We start from the raw sequence: 22,581 nt of genomic DNA on the forward strand, positions 1-22,581 counted from the left end.
CCTCTTTACAGTCCAATGAAAGCATTCAATAAGGATGTAAATAAGCAGTTAGAGGGAGAGGTACTTGAAATAGGAAACTTTATGGAAGAAAGGGGAAAAGACATTCTTAAAAAAGGTGTAATAATATAAAATATTTCAGAAAGCTCAAGGAAGATGAACAGAGTCTCTTGGCTTTGTTTTTTATTCTTTATTTTTTAAATATGGGTGAAAAGATATATTTAGAATTAGCCATCTGGACTCAGTTTAGATGATCCCAATTTTGTTGGCAATATTCAAGGCACCACAGTCAGGAGCCAGTGGAACATATGCCTTCTTCTTTCCTTTAGGCCTGATGAGAGTGTTGACCTTGGCCACATCAGTGTCATAGAGCTTCTTCACAGCCTGTTTGATCTGGTGCTTGTTGACCTTGACATCCACAATGAACACAAGTGTGTGTTATCTTCTATCTTCTTTATGGCTGACTCAGTGGTCAGGGTGACCTTGATGATGGTGTAATGGTCAAGCTTGTTTCTCCTGGGTGTGCTCATCTGAGGATATTTGGGCTGCTTTCTGAGCTGCAGTGTCTTAGGCTGTTGGAAGTTGGATGACATTCCTTTCTTCTCTTTTATTGTGGCTGTGGATGCCTTTCATCACTGCCTTCCTCGCCTTCAAAGCCTTTGGCTTTAGGAGAGTAAAGAGCAGGGACTTCCTTCTTTGCTTTCGGCACCACCTTCATGAAAAGCCAAAGGCTCTTGGTTTTCGTGGTAAGGAAGTCACTAGTGACCTCCTACAGAAGAGTTTCGTTCGGTGGCGGGGGGAAGAAGAATTAGGGAATAGGGTAAAAGGCAGCAATATGAGAGTCTTAAAAACTTCTTGGCATTACATGGGGGCCAAAGTATCACTCCAAGCATTGGTTATTTACTGATTGCAATGGAAAAAAAGTGTCTCATACCTTAACAGTGGGAAGATCTGGCTGTTGCCTCCTTAACTCAGTAATTAACATTAGCATCACTAAAAGTGAGACAGTTAGAAGTGATGTGCATAAAATGTGATGCAATAGAAAGCACACAGCACCAACTACGAATATTCCCAACAAACATATTTAACTTGAAATCAGCCTTTATATCTCATCTCCATTTTACAGAAAATACAGGGGTAGATGAACCTCTAATGACACCAAAAAATAAACAGTCAGACAAATCCAGAAAGTGGGACATTAAATAGGGACAATGGGCCCAGTCTCTTCAACAACTCAATGACATAAAAAGAGGGTGGGGGGGTCTTCCCTGGTGGCGCAGTGGTTGAGAATCTGCCTGCTAATGCAGGCGACACGGGTTCGAGCCCTGGTCTGGGAAGATCCCACATGCCGCGGAGCAACTAGGCCCGTGAGCCACAGCTACTGAGCCTGCGCGTCTGGAGCCTGTGCTCCGCAACAAGAGAGGCCGCGATAGTGAGAGGCCCGCGCACCGCGATGAAGAGAGGCCCCCGCTTGCCGCAACTAGAGAAAGCCCTCGCACAGAAACGAAGACCCAACACAGCCAAAAATTAAATAAATAAATAAATAAATAATAAAATTAAAAAAAAAAAAAGAGGGTGGGAAGCACTGTTGAAATCAAAAGAGAATTAAGCCATCCTAAGCAATGCATGGTCTTTAATTGAATTTTACTTGAAAAAGACAGCTGTAAAACACATTTTTTGAGACCACTGGGAAAATTTAAACATGATGTGTTATATAAAATGAAGGCTTTATTATTAGTTTTGCTAATTGTGATGATGATATTTTTAAGAGATGCATTCTAAAGTTTTTAGGGGTAAAATGTCAAGATGTCTATCATTTGATTTAATATTTCAGGAGAAGAAAGATGAAGCAAATATGGTCAATTGTTAAATCTGGGTGCAAGAATATAGGTATCTATTATGGTATTCTACTTTTCTGTATGTTTGAAAATTAAAATAAACTTAGTGGTAAGAAGAAAGTGATGAAGTAGTAGCTTGAGGCAATAACTGAGTCCAGGTTGCTTTTACTGTGGACATGTTTGCAAGCTAAAGGGAAGGAGGCAATACAGAGAGAGAGAGAGGACAGATGGAGCAAAGCCAAAGAAGAAGTGGGATAGGATGGAATATAAGGACATGTGAAGAGTTTAGACCCAGAAAGGAAGATCAACACCTATTCCTCGGAGACAAGAGGGAGAAAAAAATAATGAGTGAAGAGATGAGAACATTCTCAAGCGGAGAGAGCCAAAGTGGGGAATGGCCTTCCACTGGAGGAAAGCTAAAGGTAGACTAAGAATAGTGAAGGTAGATTTGGGAACTTGAGGAGAATGAGAAAGTTCTGGAAATGTTGCTGGGTAAATTCTGTAGGGATGCACTTCTGAAGAGAGGTGTTACCCAGATGAAGTTAGATAGCATCTATTTATAGTGCACCCAATCAGCATGATTTTATAATTTCCTTCAGGCATGCTCATCAACCTGGAAATGGAAGAAAAACCAGAGAATGCTAGATCTTTCCTAAAGTGGAGGAAGGGAAGGTGACAATCCCACAAATCAAATAGGTGAGTGTAGGTGTTCCTAGGTTTTTAATAAGCCCGTACATAACTAGCCGCTCATAGGAAACACCCTGTGTGGGGCTTTGAGTAAGACAGGAAGGATATTAATAGACTAGCACAAGAAGGGATGAAAAGGCTAGGAAGTCATGTCTGCTGTGAGTGGAGTTGTGGGACAAGTAGAGGGAATGACAAGTCGTAGTCATGACAGAAAGCAGAGAGGGTGAACGTTTGAAGAACAAAATTCCAAGTGGTGTTGAGGTCCCAGGTATGGCCATACCAATTCATGACTGAAGTAGAAACTAGTCAGCCAAGGGACTTCCCTGGTGGTCCAGTGGTTAAGAATCCGTCTTGCAGTGCAGAGGACGCTGGTTTGATCCCTGGTCAGGGAACTAAGATCCCACGTGCCGCGGGGCAACTGCACACCACAACTACTGAGCTCGCTTGCTCTGGAGCCCACGTGCCACAACCAGAGAGAAGCCTGCGCACTGCAACGAAGAGCCCGCGCGCCGCAACAGAAAGATCCCACATGCTGCAACTAACACCCAACGCAGCCAAAATAAATAAATAAATAAATAAATATTAAAAAAAAAAAGAAACTGGTCAGCCAAGTTATTAGAGGAAAATGCACTTGGATGTAGTAGGCAGCCTCTAAGATCGCCCCCAAAGATCCTCCTGCTACTTGCACCCTTGTGTAATCCCTCCCCTTGAGCGTAGATTGGATTTAGTGACTTACGTCTAACAAATAAAATAAGGCAAAAATAATGGACTGTCACTCCTGAGATGACAGAAAGACTCTGGCTTCCATCTTGCCTCCCCTTTCTTGCTTTTTCACTTGTTCGCTCTATGAAGCCATAGTGTGAGCTGCCCAATGGAGAGACCAACCAGGCAAGTAACAGCCCGTGAAGACACGAGGCCCACCATAAGTCACACGAGTGAGCTTGGAGCGGCTCCTCCCCAGCCCAGCCTTAGATGACTACAGTGCCAGCTGACACCTCGATGGCAGCCTTATGAGAGACCCTGAGCTACAAGATCCAGATAAGTCTTACCCAGATTCCTGATGCACAGAAACTGTGAGATAGTAAATGTCTGTTATTTTAAGCCAGTAAGTTGGGATGATTTTATATGCAGTCATAGATAACTAATACAACGGGTATTGATATCTTAAGGGTAACAGCAGACCAGATAGAAAGGAAAACCGTGAGCCACGAGCAGCGGTCATCATAAAGATGTAAAGCATAGCTTCTCCAACTCTAATGTGTACACAAATCACTTGTGAGTCTTGTTAGTCTATAGTTCTAACAGGTTCACAGGTGATGTTAATGCTGTTAGTCCTTTGAGAAGTAGGGATCTAAAGGATCAGCAGAGAACAGTATGGGTAAAAGGTGAGTCAGGAGAGTCCAAATCAATATGCTTGTGGAGGGGGTCAAATTGTTCAATAAAACAAGGAAGCAGGCTAAAGCATACATAAGCCAGGGCCTAAGATGAGGCCAGAGAATAACAGAAGGATCAAATGAGTAGATCAGTCTGTGAGAAAACGTAAAGCATTAAGTATTGCATAAGACTGGCTTTTATGGGTTCCCCATGGTATAATGTTTGGATAGGTCTCTCCCCGTTAGGGAATAGGATTCATTCTTATCTCTCTCTCTCTCTCTCTCTCTCTCTCTCACACACACACACACACACACACACACACACACACACACACACACACAGATATACAATTGCTCTTAATATCTATCTACATCCATTTAATAAAACCTGATATAGAAGGTCATTAGGGTAGATGGAGAAAGAACTTCATTCATTCACTCATTCCTTCATTCATTTAGCAACTCTGCACTGAGTACTTATGTGCTAGGCATTGAGGAAACAAAAGTGGACGGGGACCCTCTCCCTGTCCCAACTATCTAAACAGCAGGGGAGACAGGTACATCAAGAACTACTAGAATACGAGTGATTGGTGCTATAATATGTATAAAAGTTATGCTAAGCTGGCTGGGTGAGTGATTAATTTTTCCCAAGGGCCCAGGGGTAGAAGAAGTTTCACAGAATAGGTAAGGTGTGAACTGGACCTTTAGAGGAATAGACACTGTTAAAGGGAATCAGGGAATTCTAGGCAGATCAATTTATAAATAAATCTCTCTGAGACCCCTTTCCTCGTACCAATAATTTACACAGCAACAGACTTCTAGTCTTTGTTTGGTTTCCTTTGTGGGAAGAAAACTCACAAACTGGTCAACATAAATATCACCCCACTTGGCCTCTACATTTCTCATTGTAAATGATTAAACTGATTTTCTGATACAAATCAGATTCACGTGAATTTGGGATGCATGAGCCAGTTTTTCTTAGGTCCTGACCAATCCAGGGTAAGCCAAGATTGAGGATCCAGATTTACAAAGACAGAAAACCCAGAGAATCTAGAAGGGCAACATCTTTGACCATCAACCCACTCCTCATCTGTACACAGTGAAACAATAAACCTAAAGAAGATTCAATTAGCGATAATATTGTTTAATGAAAGATACAAACGGCACATACTGTAAGATTTAGGGTCAGGGGAAGAGTCCTGAAAGAGAACTAGGAAGAGACCTAATGAACACATTTGAATAGATACTAAAGTTTGGGTACTTCAGCCATTTGGGTGCATTAATAGTGGGCCTTCAGCACCATGCTTTTATGCCTTTGACGGCGACAAATACCAATACAGAGAAGAGAACTCGGTGAACTGTTCCTGGACGATCTTTGAAACCGCACATAAGGTCAGTTTGACATCACACACTAATGTTCTGCTTGATCAAGTCTGAGCAGTTTCTCTCAGTTAATAGGGCAGTTCTTTTCCTGCTCTGTGACTTCTCAGTGGTTTTGAGCTGCTGCTCAGCAGTCCCTGATGTGACCACAGGCCAAGCGTGCATGTGCATCTACGAGCACACTAAGTACAGCCACAGGCTGTGGGCCGCCTGCCCCATCCCCATCCTGACTTGAATTGATGAAAACACTGACATCCCAACATAAAAAAAATCTGTCACCGTGTCCTTAGCCCAACCTGTTGTACTGGGGCCTTAAGTTTTTAAGTTCCGCTTCTAGTTTTCTCTTCATTATATAAAATCCCATGTGAGTGCCCCCAGAAGAAAATTCCAAGGACATTATTTTCCCTGTTTAAATTTTTATGTCACACTTAAACAGAAAATCTGATTCACATACAATACCAAACATTTTATTACTTTTTATTACTATCTAGTCTTTGTCAGTATGTACATGTGTATTTTTACAGAGGTGAAAGCTGGGTGTTCATTATCCTGTTTGTTAAGTTTATTTCACATTTCCCACCTTTAGACACATGCTCATGCCTCAACACAGACCAGATTCTTATCGTTTAAAGTAGGTACAGAGTATTCCAGTGTATCGATAGAGCAGGTCCTGCTTAGCCCTGCCCTTTATTGTTGGGTTTTGGTTTGTTTCCAGTTTTTTCATATTGTGGATAAAGCTACTACATACATCCTTGTACAAGTTGCCCTTTTCTTCCTTTTAGGTTATTAGCTTGTAACACATTTCCCCAAGGAAGGATTAATGAGCCAGTGGGTGGACAGTGAGGAAGCACTGATGGATTATAAGCAGGGAAAGCGTACGATCAGGTTTTCATCTTTAAAATATCTGTCCAGTGAGGGTGATACCTACCACAGGGTTACTGTGAGCATTAAGATAAGGACAAGAAGGTGAAAGACCAGTAAAGAAACTCTGCAGATATACATTATTATACTCAGAATTTGGGCAGCAAGCCTATCTACCAAAGTCTAATCATAGTTAATTGAAGATTATTGATTAATTTAATCCCACACTCAAAGTGTTTTTCTTGGGTTCTTATTTTATCTTTGCATGCTAAGGATAATGCCGTGCCATGAGAAGCAGTGAATCCCAACAAATAAATACTCAAAATAGACTTATTCTTTATCCTGTGGGCAAATACCTGCTTTAGGAACCCAGGCCTGCCTCAAAAGCATGGAGGTGGCCCACTCTGAAGCATGACAACTTCTGTGACCTGACAAAGAGAAAGGAGACATTATCTAGTCTAGACACCGGCTTAAGGGACAGCGCCTCACATTTCTCTTCTCTCTTTTCATTTTATCCATTGTAATCCTCTTATTATATTTAAGTCCTGTTTTTGTGTCTCTCTCTTTTCTTAAATGCTCAAAATTTCCTGGCTTCACCATCTCTGGGCTCTATTTTCTCATCTGGAAAATAAGGAGGTGAACTTGAAGGATGTCGTCTGGCATTTGGAGCTCTGACCTCAGGGGTTCTACGGTTCTGTCCACTCTCTCTAGATGGCAAGGCCCAGTGTCTTGTTGCTGCAATTTCCCCACACCATGAACCACTGGCTCTTTAAGGAAATCTTTGTCAGACTGTGGCATCCAAATCACCTTAAAACAGGCTAAAAATGCAGATTCCTGGGCTCCAGGCCTGCAGAATCAGAATCTTAGGGGTAAAGCCTGGGGAAGCTGCTTTTATTTTATAAAAGACAAACATGTATTCAATACAAATGGTCGCTGCCTTAGAGGAACACCTCCCCTGCAACTCCCTTCACCTTCTAGTCATTACCTCTTATTTTTCAAGGTTCTGCCCTCTAGAACAGGTCAAAACAGTCACATCAGAATCATGTCAAAGACAACAGGTTCAAATGATGGGATTGGCAGGCATTAGATGCATAAAGAAGGCCTTTTCAATCCTACTGATTCTCGGTCCTACCTCATCTGCAATTGCCCACCCTACTACCATTAAGGTTGACACTAAATGTGACATTTCAAGACTGTCATGGATTGAATTGTGTCCCCCTCAACCCTAAATTTATATGTTGAAGCCCTAACCCCCCAGTACCTTGAAATATTTATATGAACTTATTTAAAAACAAGGTCTTTACAGATGTGATTGGTTAAGAGGAGGTCATACTGGAGTAGGGTGGGCCTCCAACACTATATGACTGGTGTCTTTATAAAAAGGGGAAATTTAGACCCAAACAGACAAAGCACACAGAGAAAACACTATGTGAACATGAAGGCAGAGATCAGGGTGATGCATCTACAAGTCAGGGAAAGCCAAAGATTGCCACCAGATGCTAGGAGAGAAGCACAGAACAGATTCTGTCTCCCTGCCAACATCTTAATCTCACTCTTCTAGCTTCCAGAACTATAAGACAATAGATTTTTGTTAAGCCACTCAGTTTGTGGTACTTTATCATGGCAGCTCTAGCAAATGAATACCCAGACCTTGATTATGTTCCTGGCTTAGTCACAGCAACTAGGCTATCACTTCAGCTACTCTGGGCTGGTCTGTGCCATCTCATCAGAAAGACAGAAAATAGGCTGTGTTCATTAGAAGATGAGTGTTGAATGAGATCTGTGTGAAAGCACCTGTGAAGTATTGACTGTTAGTGATGTTATTATTTACCAAGTGGGCAACTGGGAACTGCTGTGGGAAAATCATAAAGGAATTCCTTGGTAACCAAGACTTATTCTTCACTATGTATAAAGATAGGCACCAGATTGTAGGTGACTTCAATTATCCAAAATGTGCTGTTAGCATAGATGAACCCCCTCTGCGCTTGTCCAAAGGCAATCCCTCTACTTGTACGTACCAGACTGCATCCCCTCTCACCTAGTCAAGGACATCAATCTAGCATTTTCCCCTTTCTCTTCTAAAATCTTCAATTTTCTCCTCCCATCAACATACAAACATGCTATTATTTCTCCCAGCTTAAAAAAACCCTTCTTTAACCCTCCTTCCTCTGTGAATTACCCCTCATATCTTTCCTCCCCTTTGCAGCAAAACTTCATGAAGGAGTTGCTATAACCCCTGTTTCCAGTTCCTCTCTTACCATTTTTAATTTTTAGGAAACTTTATTTTAGACATTCAGAAGTGTGCAGAAAATCCTAAGTGCTCAGTTAATTTTTGCCAAGTGAACAATCCTGGTAACCAGCGCCCAGATCAAGAATTAGAAGATCATCAGCACACTTGAAACTCACCACCTGACCCCTTCCAGTCACTAACCCCAAGGTAACCAGCCTGCTTATTTCTAGCACCGTTGATTAGTTTTCCTGTTCTTGAACTTCAGATAAATAGAATCATACAGTGCGTACTGCTTTGTATCTGGCTTCTTTCCCTGAACATTGTATTTTGGAAATTAGTCCATGTTGTTATGAACAGCAATAATCCACTCATTCTGATTGCTCTAGTCCAGAGATGGGCAAACTTTTTCTATAAAGGACCAGATGATAAATATTTGAGGCTTGTGGCCATAGGACGTTAGCACAACTACTCAACTCTGCTGCTGTAGCCCACTAAAGCAGCCACGGATATTGTGTAAACAAATGGTTGTGTCTATGTCCCAGTGCAACTTGATGAAAATAGGCCCTGTGCTGGATTTGACTCTCAGGCTGTAGCTTGCTGACCCCTGCTTAGTCTATAGTATTCCCTTGAATGAATATGCTATAATTTATCTACCCATTCGAATATTGATGGGTATTTGTGGTATTTCTAAGTTTTGGTTATCCTATTTTATACTTCCTCTCTTCTTGTGCTTTTAAGTTAACTTTATTGAGGTATAATTTATACATAATAAAATGCACCCAGTCATTCATATATATATGTATATATATATATATATTCCAATCAGGATTTTCCCTATCACTCCAGTAAAACATTTGTTAACAAAATCACCAATGATCTCCATGTTGGTAAATCCAATGATCATCCTTAGTCCTCACCTTACTTGACTTTTCAACAGCATTTGACATAGTTGATACCCACCTCCTCCATGACATACTTTCTGCACTTGGTTTCCAGAATTTAGCATTTAGGTGGCCCTCCTACCTCTGGTTATTCCACCTTGGTCTCCTTTTTTGAATCCTCTTTTTCTCACAATCCCTTAATGTTGGAGTATTAGGCTTGAAGTCATACTACCTGGACCTCTTCTCTATACATACTCACTTCCTTCGTGGTCACAACCAGCCTTTGGCTTTAAATATCATCTGTATGCCAACAACTCCACATTTATCTCCATTTATCTCCAGACCAGACTTTTCCTCCGACCTCCAGACTTGTATATCCAACAACTTGCCCCACATGCAGTCTTCTCCATCTTGATGGTTATAGTCATCTGACTCATCTTTTTCTTTCTTTCTTTCTTACACACCACATCCAATCCACAGCAACTCCAACTGGCCCTACCCTCAAATTCTACCCAAAATCTGACTACTTCTCACCACCTCCACTGTTACAATCTGGTCTGTGCCAGCATCCTCTCTCTTCTTGATAACTGAAATTGCATTCTCTCTGGTTTTCTCATTTCCACTCTTGCAATCAACTTGCAACACAGCAGTCAAAGTGATCTGGTTATAACATAAGAGAGAACTTGTCACTCCTTTGCTCAAAACTCTTCTAATGGAATCCCATCTCATTCAGAGTAAAAGTCCTACAGTGTAAAAGTAGAAGCCCCGACAGTGGCCTACGAGCCCGCACATGATCAGGTCCTTGCTACCTCTCCCGATCTTCCATGGTCCCCTGCCCCCCGCCATCCTTCGCCCACTGCTCTAGCCACCCTAGCTTCCTACTATTCCTCAAACATACCAGGCACACTCCCGCCTTGCTGTTTCCTTTGCCTGGTGTGCCCTTTCCCCAGATGTCCACTTGGCTGATCCTTTCAACTCCTTCAAGTGTTTGCTCAAATGTTACCTTCTCAATAACGTCTACCCTAACTATTCTACTTAAAATTGCAACCATCCCCAAACGCTTTCAGTCCCTCTTATTCTGCTCTACTTCTTTTTTTTCCCATAACACTGAAAACCTCCTCATATACACCATATAATTTACTTATTTATTATGTCCATTGCTAATCATCTATCTCCCCACACTAGAGTACAAGTCCCACGTGGGCATGAATCTCTGTTTTCCTCACTGATGTATTTCAATCTCCAAGAACAGGGCCTATCACACAGTAGGCACTCAATAAATATTTGCTGAATGAATGAATGAATGAATGATTTAGAAAATGGGTATTTCTATTTCTCTTTAAAAAGCATTAGTCTTAAAAAAAAAAAAAAAAGCATTAGTCTTGTTTTTTTCGTGCAAATTCTCATCCTGGATTGGAATCTAAAGGACTCATCTGTCAAGTTCCCAGTGAGTGGTTTGGCAATTATATCAACTACAAGCAGGTCCTCTTAGGTCGATAGACACCTGAGGCTATTTATTTTATTGGTGAAAGCTTGATGTGAGAGCATTTTGGTCCAGTTCACGAAAGCAGCAGTGTTCTAACCAGCAGCTCCAATAAATCTTACACATTCTTGAGCCCATAAGTCCTGGCCTCTTGCCTCTCTACACATCCATTCATCCAACTAAGAAGAACCTCTTGTTGGAGCACACAGGGGCACTTGATTAGTATGAGCTATGGGAAGGAGTACAATCTTCTTTCCTTTCTGCCCTGGGGACAAGACTTCAGACAACCAACTCTTTGCTCAGGACACACGGACTCTGATGAGAAAGACTTTACATCTCTTTCCACATATACCAGATGGTTTGCCCACTGTCCAGACACAGATAGTTAACACACAGAGCCCTTCACTGATATAGTCTTATTCCAAGGCAAGCTGTGTTTACTTCTGGGACTGGCAGTTACTACATGGCCATCAAAGTCTACAGAAATTAGTAGGCTGAGAGATGGTTCTTTCAAAATAGCGTGTTTCCTATAATAATTTTCTGATTCCAATCTTCCTACCTATATCTCTTGCTCATCCACTGCACTAGCAGTTTCTCATAGCTGGGACTATGGTTTATTAATTTGGCAGCAAAGTATAGTAGTTAAGGGCATGAACTCTGAAGCCAGATTGTGTGGGTCAAGTCCTCGCATTAACACTAGCTGTATGAGCCTGGGCAAGTTATTCAACCTCTTTGTGTCTTGATTTTCTGGAATGTTAAATGAGCATACTAATACTACCTGCCTCATGAAAGTGTTGAAAGGATAAAATGAATTGATATATATATATATAAATCACTTAGTACAATACCAGGCACACAGGAAGTATGAATATATAAATAGATAGATAGATAGATATGTAGTATAAATATATATTCATATATGTGTATATATGTATATGTACATATACATATATGTGTTTGTGTATCCTCATTTTTGTAACTTAGAAGCACTTTGTGACTTGGCAAGGTGACAGAAATTATCCAAGATTGTCTTTCAGTGTGACCCCTGCATTGGAATCAGAATGAACCAGCTGTTTGGTGAAAAGATTCTAACAAAATGGTAAGGAGAAAAATCATTTTGACCCTGTGTATACACTCCCAGAATGCATTTTGCCTTCCAGCAGGGCTGGGCCAATCCCGTGAAATAAGCTCTCCAGCAGACATCCTGGAAGGGAGACCTCAGAGGACTAGGGATTTTGTGTGACATCACCAGGGTGTGAAGGAGGGGAAGTAGCGGCAAAGTTTGGGATAAGTTTTTCATTTGCTTCCTCCCCATCCCCCAAAATGCATATTAAATCTTTGTGATCATCATATTCATACTTGAGTACTGTAAGCTTAGCCTATATTAGTTAGATCCTTTAAGGTTTGCTATTAAATAAATCGTGTCCCACCCCCATCCATATGTTGAAGCCCTAAGCCCCCAGTGTGATTACACTTGGAGACAGGGCTTTGGGGAGGTAATTAAGGTTAAATGAGGTCATAGGTTGGGGTCCTAATCTGATAGGATTGTGGTCTAATAAGAAGAGGGAGAGAAATGTCTCTCTTTGTGCACCCAACAAGGAAAGTCCTTGTGCGGACACAGCAAGAAAGTGGTCATCTGCAAGCCAGGACGAGAGCTCTCATTAGGCACTTAATTGTCCCACACCCTGGTCTTGGATTTCCCAGCCTCCAGAATTGTGAGAAATAAATTTTTGATGTTTAAGTCACATAGTCTGTAGTATTTTGTTGCGGCAGCCTGAGCAGACTAAGACAGGTTGAAGCAGAAAGCGTGCCCAGATGAACTCTGATAGCGGCGGTTTATTGCTGGGATTCATGGAGCAGCATGAGGTGCCCTCTGTTACCTGGGCAGCCATTCTTGGTCACGGAGCTTCCCAGACAGGGATGATCTATAGGCTCATGGAGAAATGAAACAAAGGCTCAGCATGGACTGGATTATTGCCTACTCTTTGTTTATTTAGTATTTACATTTCCTGGCTGACTCCATTTGTCACTGTCCAATATACAGTGTCCTTATTAGGCAGTCTGACACCAAGCACTTTTTGGCCTCCTTCTGACTAGCCCATTCCCATGGGACTCTGGCTCCAACCAAGTGTAGCTGGAGTAGTAGGGTTCGTTTCACATGGCAAGAAATAGAACACCTTTATGCAGAACAGACCACAAGGGGCCTGTTTCTCAGACGGGGGCTGTAGAGCTTCAAGGGTTTCTCCTTAGTGTAGAGTCTAGCCCTTTCTATAACAGAGCTTGAAAACAGCAATTTTGAGGTAAGCTATCCTATAATACTTGTATGGTTTTCTAGGGCTGCTGTAATGAAGCACCACAAACTGAGTGGCTTAAAACAACATAAATTTATTCTCTCACCATTCTGGAGAACAGAAGTCTGAAATCAAGGTGTCAGCAGGGCCATGCTCCCTCTGAAGGATCTAAGGAAGAATCCTACCTTGTCTCTTCAAATTTCTGTTGGCCTCAAGGATTCCTTAGCCTGTGGCAGCATAACTCTAATTTCTGCCTATCTTCATCCTCAAATGGACTTCTTCTCTGTGTGTATTTCTTGTGTCCTCTTGCATTGTCATAAGAACATAAGTCATGGGATTAAAACCCACTGTAATCTAGTATAATAACCCCATCTTAACTAATTATATCTGCCAAGATCCTATCTCCAAATAGGAGATAAGTTCATATTCCGAAGTTCTGGGTAAATATGATTTTTATTGGAGAGGGGAACTATTCAATCCACTATATTGCTTTAGTTAAGATTCTTTAGTTGAAAATTACAGAAAAACACTTGAGCCGTATTATGCAAAACAACAACAACAAACAAACAAAGAAAACAACAAAGGATTTTATTTATAGGACACAGGAGTGTTTTATGGAAACAGTAAAGTAGTCAGGCCTCGGGAGGAAGAACCCAGAACTGTGCAGCTATCAGAAGTGTTAACCTCTCTCTCTTCCTCTCATCTCAAACTCTTCCTGCCTATCAGCTTCATTCCCTCTCTAGACCGGCTTTCTCTGCATCTCCATGCCCTCAGCAGGCAGCAGATGGCCAATCCATTGCTCCAGAGTTTACATTTCTGTTCAAGTGATCAGTTCAAGTTGGATAGTCTTGGTCCCAATTCTAAATTCTCAGAAGACAGAACCTGATTGGTCCATCTAGGATTAGGTGTTCAGTCCTGGTCCAATCAATTGTGGGTAGGTGAGTGGAGTGATGTAGTAAATCCAGCTGGGGGCGTGGAGTCATACCAGTGGATGGGAAGGCAACCCTCAGAGAAAGATGAGTCATTGTGAGCTGGGTAGAAAGCACAAAATAGTCTATACTTATCTTGTGTTTCATAGCATTTAACAGCATACAAAGTGTTTTCATGTACTCAAATCTGATTTGTGCAAATACATCTGGAATAGGCATAATTGGCATTCTGCCCATTTTACAAATGCAGAAACAGACGCAGAGAGATGAGATGACTAGCCCATAGAGATGGTCAGTGTCAGAGACCAGACACAACATTAAGCCTTCTGACTCTTGGCCTGACTCTTCCACCTCGCCACACAACACAGAAATGTAACTGACTTCGTAGTTTTTACTGCAACCAAATGTCACTTATGCAAAGTTATTACCAAGTTTACAAATGTGCTTTCAAAAACAAAAATTTAGTAGTCTGATGATCACAGCCCTTCTACTCTTGTCCAGCTCATCCGAAGTTTTTCCCACCTCTCATTTTCCTTCTTCTTTCCCAGTCCACAGTTTCTTCACAATTCTAACCTCCTCCACATCATTATTCTCCCAGAAAGTTTTCACTAGGATTTAGTATACTAAAAGAAAAAGGGAAATCATCTTCCTTTTAACATTTAAACTCAAATCCCTCCTCCTTTGCATTTTAGGGTTCCCTTCTTACTGACTCTGGCATCCAATCAATTCACAGTGTTTGGGGAAATGTGGCTGTTTTGGGGATACACTTTTGTAATCCTTTTATTCATCTTATATTTTCTCTGAGGCTTGTTTCCCACAGTCACTGGTTCAGGCGCCCTCTTCTCATTTTATCGCTCACTGGATTCCCTCGGCCTCTTCTCATTGGCCTCTTAGTGAATGATTTTGCCTACTGTTCACTGAAACTCTGTTAATTACCTTGGCCTTGTTTAATTCCCTTGAACTTTCTGTCTCTATTTTATATTCATCTTCTTTCCATTACCTCAGGGAAAAATCATTCGTCTTCTCTTTAGAGATAAAAGTTTTCTCTCCTAAAGCTTCCTAAAGCCATTAACCTCACATAATTTCTTCTTTCTAACAATTAAACATTTCTTTCCCAACAACCTCCTTCTCTTTAGTTTTCATTTTTAGCTTCTCTGTTTCTTTCTAGGGAAAAGAAAAAAAAGATAAACCAACAACCTAAGACTTTGATAGGTCTTGCTGTCCCCTTCTGTCTTTGTAGTACTACTTCTTCTTTTTTTTAATAGTTATTTATTTATTTGGTTGCGCCAGGTCTTAGTTGCAGCAGGCAGGTTCCTTAGTTGTGGCATGCGAACTCTTAGTTGTGGCATGCATGTGGGATCTAGTTCCCTGATCAGGGATCAAACCCGGGCCCCCTGCATTGGGAGCATGGAGTCTTATCCACTGCGCCACCAGAGACGTCCCTACTGAAGTCCTACTTCTGAAGTAATCGGTGTTTGCCCACTACCTTCATTTTGCCCTCCTCATCCCTTCCCTGCTTTCAGTCTTGTACCCTCTCCACCGCTCTGTTGAAACTTCACTTTTTTTTTTAATGTCCTCCATTTCTCTCCTCATTGATCATGTTTTCATTTAAATAGTCAAACATAGTTATAATACTGCTTTAACATTCTTGTCTGCAAATTCTATGCATCTCTATCATTCCTGAGTCTGTTTCTTTTGAGTAATTTTTCTTCCTGTTATAGGTCACATATTCCTGCTTCTTGGCATTTTTAGTAATTTTTTACTGGACATTTTGCATTTTACATTGTTGAGTGTCTAGATTTTATTGCCTTTCTTTAAAGACTGTTGTGTTTTGTCGTGACGGGCAGTAAAGGGTACTTGATCCATTGGGGGCTTGTTTTTAAGCCTTTTTAGGGCAGACATAAAGTAGCCTTTATTCTAGGACTAGTTAAGTAACACTACTAAATCATGGCCTTTCTCGGGTCTCTACTGAATGTTCCTAGTGATCATTGAGGACATTCCTCTCTGGCTAGACAGAACTTGAGCAATCCTGCCCTGTGTAAGCTCAGGGACTGTTCAGCTCACAGCTCCCCAACCTCTTTACCCAAACTGTGGAGTTCCACTGTATTCAGCAAAGACTCAAAACGAGCCCATACAGATTTGTGGAACTCTCTTTCTAAGTAGCTTCCTCCTCCCTGCAACTCTGCCCTACAGCTTGCAGCAGCTTCAGGCATCCTGAACTCTGATCTTTGTCTCCTCAATTCAATACAATCATTGGGGTTTACATGGGACCCACTTCCCTGCTCCATGGCCAGGCGTGCGTCTCAGGGCAGAAAGCCAGGGCCATCTTAGGGCCGCCTTTTCTCAGTGATCACAGTTCCATACTACCTGTTGTCCAAAGTCTGAAAACAGTTGTTTCATATATTTTGTCCGGTTTTCTAGTTGTTCAAGTTTAATCCCGGTTGCAATGACTTTATTCTGGCTAGCAGCTCGAGTGTCTGAAACTGTTCTTTAAAGAACACCAGTGACTGCTTCTAAGTAATTCCAAAGGCTTTTCCTTATTCCTCTCATTCTTGTGGCAATATTTGAGTCACTGTCTTCTTAAAATTCTCCTCCCTGGACTTCCCTGGTGGCGCAGTGGTTAAGAATCTGCCTCCCAATGCAGGAGACACAGGTTCGAGCCCTGGTCCAGGAAGATCCCATATGCGCGAGCAACTAAGCGCGGGAGCCACAACTACTGAGCCCACGTGCCACAACTACTGAAGCCCGCATGCCTAGAGCCCGTGCTCCGCAACAAGAGAAGCCACCACAATGAGAAGCCCGTGCACCACAACGAAGAGTAGCCCCTACTCGCCGCAACTAGAGAAAGTGCGTGTGCAGCAACAAAGACCCAACGCAGCCAAAAATTAATTAACTAATTAATTTTTTTTAAAAAAAAGAAGGGAATACAATTCCAGAGCAGCATGAGTGAGTAAAAAGGAAGTCAGTCAGGGATGGAGAAATAGTAAACGTAAAGTGATGCATTAGGGAATTGGCTCTGGTTTCATGAGAAAACAGTGAGTTGCTTGGTCAAGCCCTATGGAATCATGGTGCCCATAGTGGTCCATCAAGGAGGAAGGGGAAAGGGAAAGAAGTGCTGGCTCCTGTCTTTCTTTGACGAAAAGAGACCTCACAGACTTCAAAATGATTGCTGCAGCTCCAAACATTATATCTCCAAAGAGCAACATCCAGAAGCAGAGGAAGGAAAGGGACAATAGAAACTTTCTTCTCAAGCATTTCCTTCTTTTCAAAGAACTGCTTCCCAGAGGCTCCTTGTATACATCCTTTTATACCCTATTAACCTAAAGTGGGCTGCATGCCCCAACCCTAGATCAATCAGTGGATGAAGAGATTGAGATTGCCATTATTAACTTCAATCAATCAAGATATATCCTCCGTGACTGAATATTTTTTGCACATAATTGCACATCGAAATTGGTCTCCTTCTTGACCTTCTTGCTTCTAGCCAGCATGCTCTTTCTAACAAACAAGCTGATGATGTCACTGTCATGCTTGACATCCTTCCAGGGCTTTTCCTCATCTATAGTGCAAGTCCAGGTTCCATGACCATTCATATTTCTTCATGTTAACTCATCACTTTCATCCCCTCCCACTCTGCAAAGGGCACTGTGTTTCAGACACGTGGAATTAGCTGAAATTCCCAGAGTACACCGTGCTTGTTGTTACCTCTAGTGTTTTCTATATACTGCCTCTTCTGACTTTCCCCATTGTCTTCATAGCAACTACAACTTAACTTTCAAACATAGGCTTAAATGCCCCCTCCTCAGAAAGCCTTCCAGGATGTTTCTCCTGTTTTCTCAATAGCACCCTGATTATACCCCTTTTATGACATTTACAGCCTTGTGGTAATTACTTATTTCTTCATCTACCCCCTTAACCTGATCGGAAATCCCAGGGCTTAGCTCACTGCCCAGAATGCAGAAGCCACTTAAAAAGTGCTGATTAAATGGAAAATCCCTGTAGATGTATGCTGTCAATCTCAACCAGGTCTTTATTTGTTTAATTTGTCACTTGGTGAATCCTGACCCTGGGGACTGTTGCAAACACTCCTCACCCTCCCAAGGCCCAAGTGCAGTCTTCACGTCCCTCATCCTCAGCAGGCAATCTCTACTTCTTAGAGTCCATTGATGACATTAAGTTCACAGTCTTTAAACTTCCCTCATTTACCTCAACGCCCATTCCCAACATTTAACATTTCTCTGTTTTTCACTCTCTTCATACCTCTCATCTGAAAGGAAAAGGTGTCTCTTCTCCCTAAGGATCTCATGCCTCTCACCTGCTCCTTGGACCTCTTGCCCCAGAATCTTTCATCTTCCCTTTGACACCAGCTAGCACTCCAGTCTCTAAAACACCCATCAGACTGGTTACTCTTGCACTGCCTTATATACAAAAGATTCCTGTCCTGTCATCAATGCCTTCAAAACTAGCAGAGGTTGCTAGAACTGGTGGCTCAAAAACCAGATACAATTGATAGAAGAGTTTCACTTGACTCCCACAGAGTTTTTTCATTTGGGAAATTTCACTTAAAAATTAAGGATTTTGGTCTTCTCTGTAAAGATCAGACAGCTGGCTGCCCTGGGCCACCCTTTCCACGTGGCAACAGTGGTCTGGGTACAGCAGCTGTGGGTGGGGCCTGTGATCAGTAGGTCATCACGGTCTCCTCTGACCCTCTTTGCTCACTTTTATCACCTGTCAGGTCCTTATAAGCATTTGACTTTGCAATCCCTTGCTAGTGTTTGGTTTTGTCCCTATCTTTCACCTGCAAGTTTCCTCTTGAAAGTCCCTGGTGATTTTCCAGTTATGAGATACACGGGTGTGTGCTCCACCCTCAGTGTCCTTGAACTTTCTGCCTCTCTCTATCACCTCTGTAGAGACCACATCCAGCTTGGCTTCCTTAGCACCTATGCTCCTGGTACTATTAGATCCTTAAGGCCAATTTTGCTGGCTGTTTTCCTTCTGCTCCCTAAATGAAAGCTTTTCCTAAAATTCCTGGAATCTTCTTTCTAGTCCCCATTCACCTCCATGGGCTCACCAAGTCATGTGGCTTTTGCCATCCATCCCTTTATGTGAAGAGCTGCCAAATATCTCTCAGTCTCTAATGTCTCTTCCTTGTGTTCTTTTCACATATCTCCAATGATCTGCTGGAAACATCCTCCTGGATGTATTTCCAGCACCTCAGATTTAATACATCTGAAACACAACTCATCATCTTGCCTTCCGCCCCCTCCCCCCTACCATCCAGGTGCCTGACTAGTTAACTGTTGATGGAGATTTCACAGCAACGCAGTTTGCAAATCACTTCACCCCTTTCCTTTGACATCCAAAGCATTTCTTCAGGTCCTCAAAACTCCTGGCCTCCCAACTGGCCTCCCTGCCTCCTGCGCATCATTCATATCTCATTCCTTATACCTCAGAAAATCATTCTTCTAAAACACTGCTGTGATTATGCCCTTCTACTGCTCGACATTCGGTAGCTGAAAGAATGAAACATGCAGTTAGTCAAGGTTCCTATCCATGTTCTTCTCAGCAATCCAGTTATATTTAAACCTCAAAGCAATGACAGTCCATCCTCCCCACACTGTTCTTGGTAGATCAGAGACTTTTAGTAGTTCTCCATTATTTGAAAAAGAAAATCCAAAACTTATGACTTTCAGCCATCCAGGCTCAATTAGGTTTCCAGCCTTATCTCCCACTGCTTTTGGACACCGACCTAATGTAACCTGGACAACTTGAAATTCACCAGACAACGTGAAGATACCTCATGTTTTCTCCCTTTGCTCATGCAGGTCCATTGCTTTTAAGCTTCTTCCCACATCCTTCCAGGCCCATCTCAAATGTTTCACTGATAATGCCACCTGTCACACACATTCTTATATTGTATTTATGGCTAGGTCTTCTGTGATCCACTACATTCTATGCTCCTTGGGAGTAGAGACAGACTCCTTCTCTAGCTTTCATCCCATTGGAGTGCCCAGCACGTGGCACCCTTTCGATCAACAAGCATTTAGACAAGCCTTCTATAATGGCAGACACTGAGCCAGGTGCTGGCATACAAAGGTGGACGAGGCACAGCCCGGGCTCTGATGGGGTTCTCATTCGAACCAGTGAGAATGACACATAAACACGTGACTATAAACTAGGATGAGCACAGTAGAGGTGTATGCTAAGTAAGGGAGGATCTATTCATGGAGGGATGATTGAGAATGGGAAAGTGAAGCCTCAGAGGATGTGACACTCGAATTGGGCCCCAAGGAAAGAATGGTTAGAGAGGTGGGCAGGAGAAATGTTTGCAGTGAAACTTAGGCCAACCATATTTACAACTTAATGGCAATATTGATGATGAGGAGGTAGCAAGGCTGAAGGATTAGCCCAAATATATTTAGATTATGTAGGTTGTACTTTGATATGAAACAGATAAACAAGAGTTAAGTATCACACAAGAATGGATTCTACCAAGGGAAATACGTGGAGGAAAAACCAACTGAAGTCACTCTGATTCTTGGTTGTTTACTCCCTCCGACACATACATCACTTTGTTGACAGGTAAATGTTTTAGACCAGCATTTATTTATTATTGACGTCTTATTTTATTTTACTTTTTTGGCTGCACTGCGAGGCACGCGGGATCTTTGTTCCCTGACCAGGGATCGAACATGGGCTCTTGGCAGTGAGAGCTCGGAGTCCTAATGGCTGAACCGCCAGGGAATTCCCTATTATCGACCTTTGAAAAAGAGGGATAGGGAGTTGTCGATCAAGATTTGGGGCAGATCAGAAAACAGGTAAAAAGTGCCTTATACAAATTGCAAGCAGAGTATCTGCAGTCCAAAATTGACTTAGATTTTGGAACTCTTCCAACCTCCGAACAGGACTAGAACAGCATTATCACCTGCCAAGGCTGAAGTCACTGCTAAAATGGCTTCCCTAAAACAAGACAATCACCAGAATCTTTGTCAGAACAATGACCTTTGATTTCTTTGCTAGAATACACAGCTTTATTTGACAAAGATAAACAAAAAACCAGAAACTTAAATATAACTGATTTTATTTGATCATCTTAACTGAAATCTCTTTCTATTTGAGAAAAGATACCCTATCAGCAGTTTTTTAAAGGGACATCTGGCTTCAAAAGCTTTGATTACTTTTTTTTCTACTGTAAAAATATTAAGTAAAGCATTTCTGGGGAGGCATGCAACAAAAGTGCCAACATCAAACTAAGCGCTACTGATTTCCACTGGGACTCTTTCCACAATGACAAGGGGTTGCTGTTATTTTTACAGAGACACCAATAAATAAACAGTCCTGGAAACACAGCACATGGATAGTGATTGATAAAATTAAATATTTCTCCACTTTAAAGCTAGTCCTAAAACATCACAGAATTCCTAGTGGAGAACACAGATAATTAGACTTGAAAAACAAAGGATTTAGTCACAGGAGTTTTAGCCTCCCACCCACGTAGCCCTTATGCATTAGCAGTTGGTCATCCTTTCTCATCTGCTCCAAAGCCTCAAAGGTATTCAGCCAAGATCTTATAATTCAGCCCTGACCAAACTGGGAACTAACCATCCATCTCCCACCGAGTGTATTCTTAACATCAAAATTAAGCATTGGAAGTCGGTCGCTACACATGGACCTGAGAGGGAAGTGGACTGTCCTAGGTACCTTGTAATATCAAATCCAGACCTTGGTGAAGCCAACCTAGGTCATCTGATGGTGGTGGGAGGGTTGCAGGGAGGTGGGCAGGGAACATGACCCACTGTGCGTATTGGACTGCCCTTTGAACCAAATCAATGGAGATCTTTCCTTACTTGTGATAAGTGCCTTCACATACTGATAAGCACCATTTGGAAATCTTCTCCATTCTGATAAACATCACAAGGCCACGGTGAGTATTACTGAGTATTACTGAGTATTACTGAGTATTACAGGGTCTCTCCCTGCGACCAATCACTTTGCAATAAGCCTCTTGGGCAAACTCCAGTTCACTAGCTAGAGGACTGTAAATATAAAAATCAGGAGAATTTCTTTTTCTTTTTTATTGCTTGCTAGATAACAAATTAAACACATCAGAGGATTGAAAAGCCTCGAAACTGTTTCTTGTTATGCTGTTTTACAGGCAGGAGAAGAGCTCATTAACCAGGTTGAAGTTGTCCCTGTTTGCTCTTTGAAGCACAGCGTACAGGTGAGGGTTAGTGGCGGCGTCCGTAAGAGGGCATGGAGCTGGGTTCACTTGTCTTCCACTGAGGTGGGACTGAGGGCCTGGAAGGTGCCAGGCCTGGAGGATCCAGCTGCCTTTGGCTTCTAGGGCTGGTGTAATGGCTCTGTTTTCACAGAAGTGCTGACAGAACATGACAAATAGAAAACAGATGTGAACTGACCTTCCACAAAAATGTATTTCAAGGTTTCCTAATCTTCATAGGAATCCTTCAGAGTGAGAGATGCCACCTTCGGGCAGTGACGCACATGACATTTAAAGAAAGGCTGCTGTTCCTGCCTGGAGCCCCCAGCCAGTCCCCTACTCCCTCCTCCTCCCACCCCTCCCTTCCTGCATTGACTTTCAGACATCTTTCCCCTCCCAGTCCGTTTCACCTG

At 42.1% G+C, this 22,581-nt stretch overlaps 1 pseudogene; it reads right to left on the bottom strand.

Moving 5' to 3' along the window:
• Positions 1–224: 224 nt before the first annotated feature.
• Positions 225–590, bottom strand: LOC133101244 (large ribosomal subunit protein uL23-like; annotated as a pseudogene).
• Between the last annotated feature and the right edge of the window lie 21,991 nt (positions 591–22,581).

Source organism: Eubalaena glacialis, chromosome 11, assembly GCF_028564815.1.
Source record: "Eubalaena glacialis isolate mEubGla1 chromosome 11, mEubGla1.1.hap2.+ XY, whole genome shotgun sequence".
Classification (NCBI taxonomy): Eukaryota; Metazoa; Chordata; class Mammalia; order Artiodactyla; family Balaenidae; genus Eubalaena; species Eubalaena glacialis.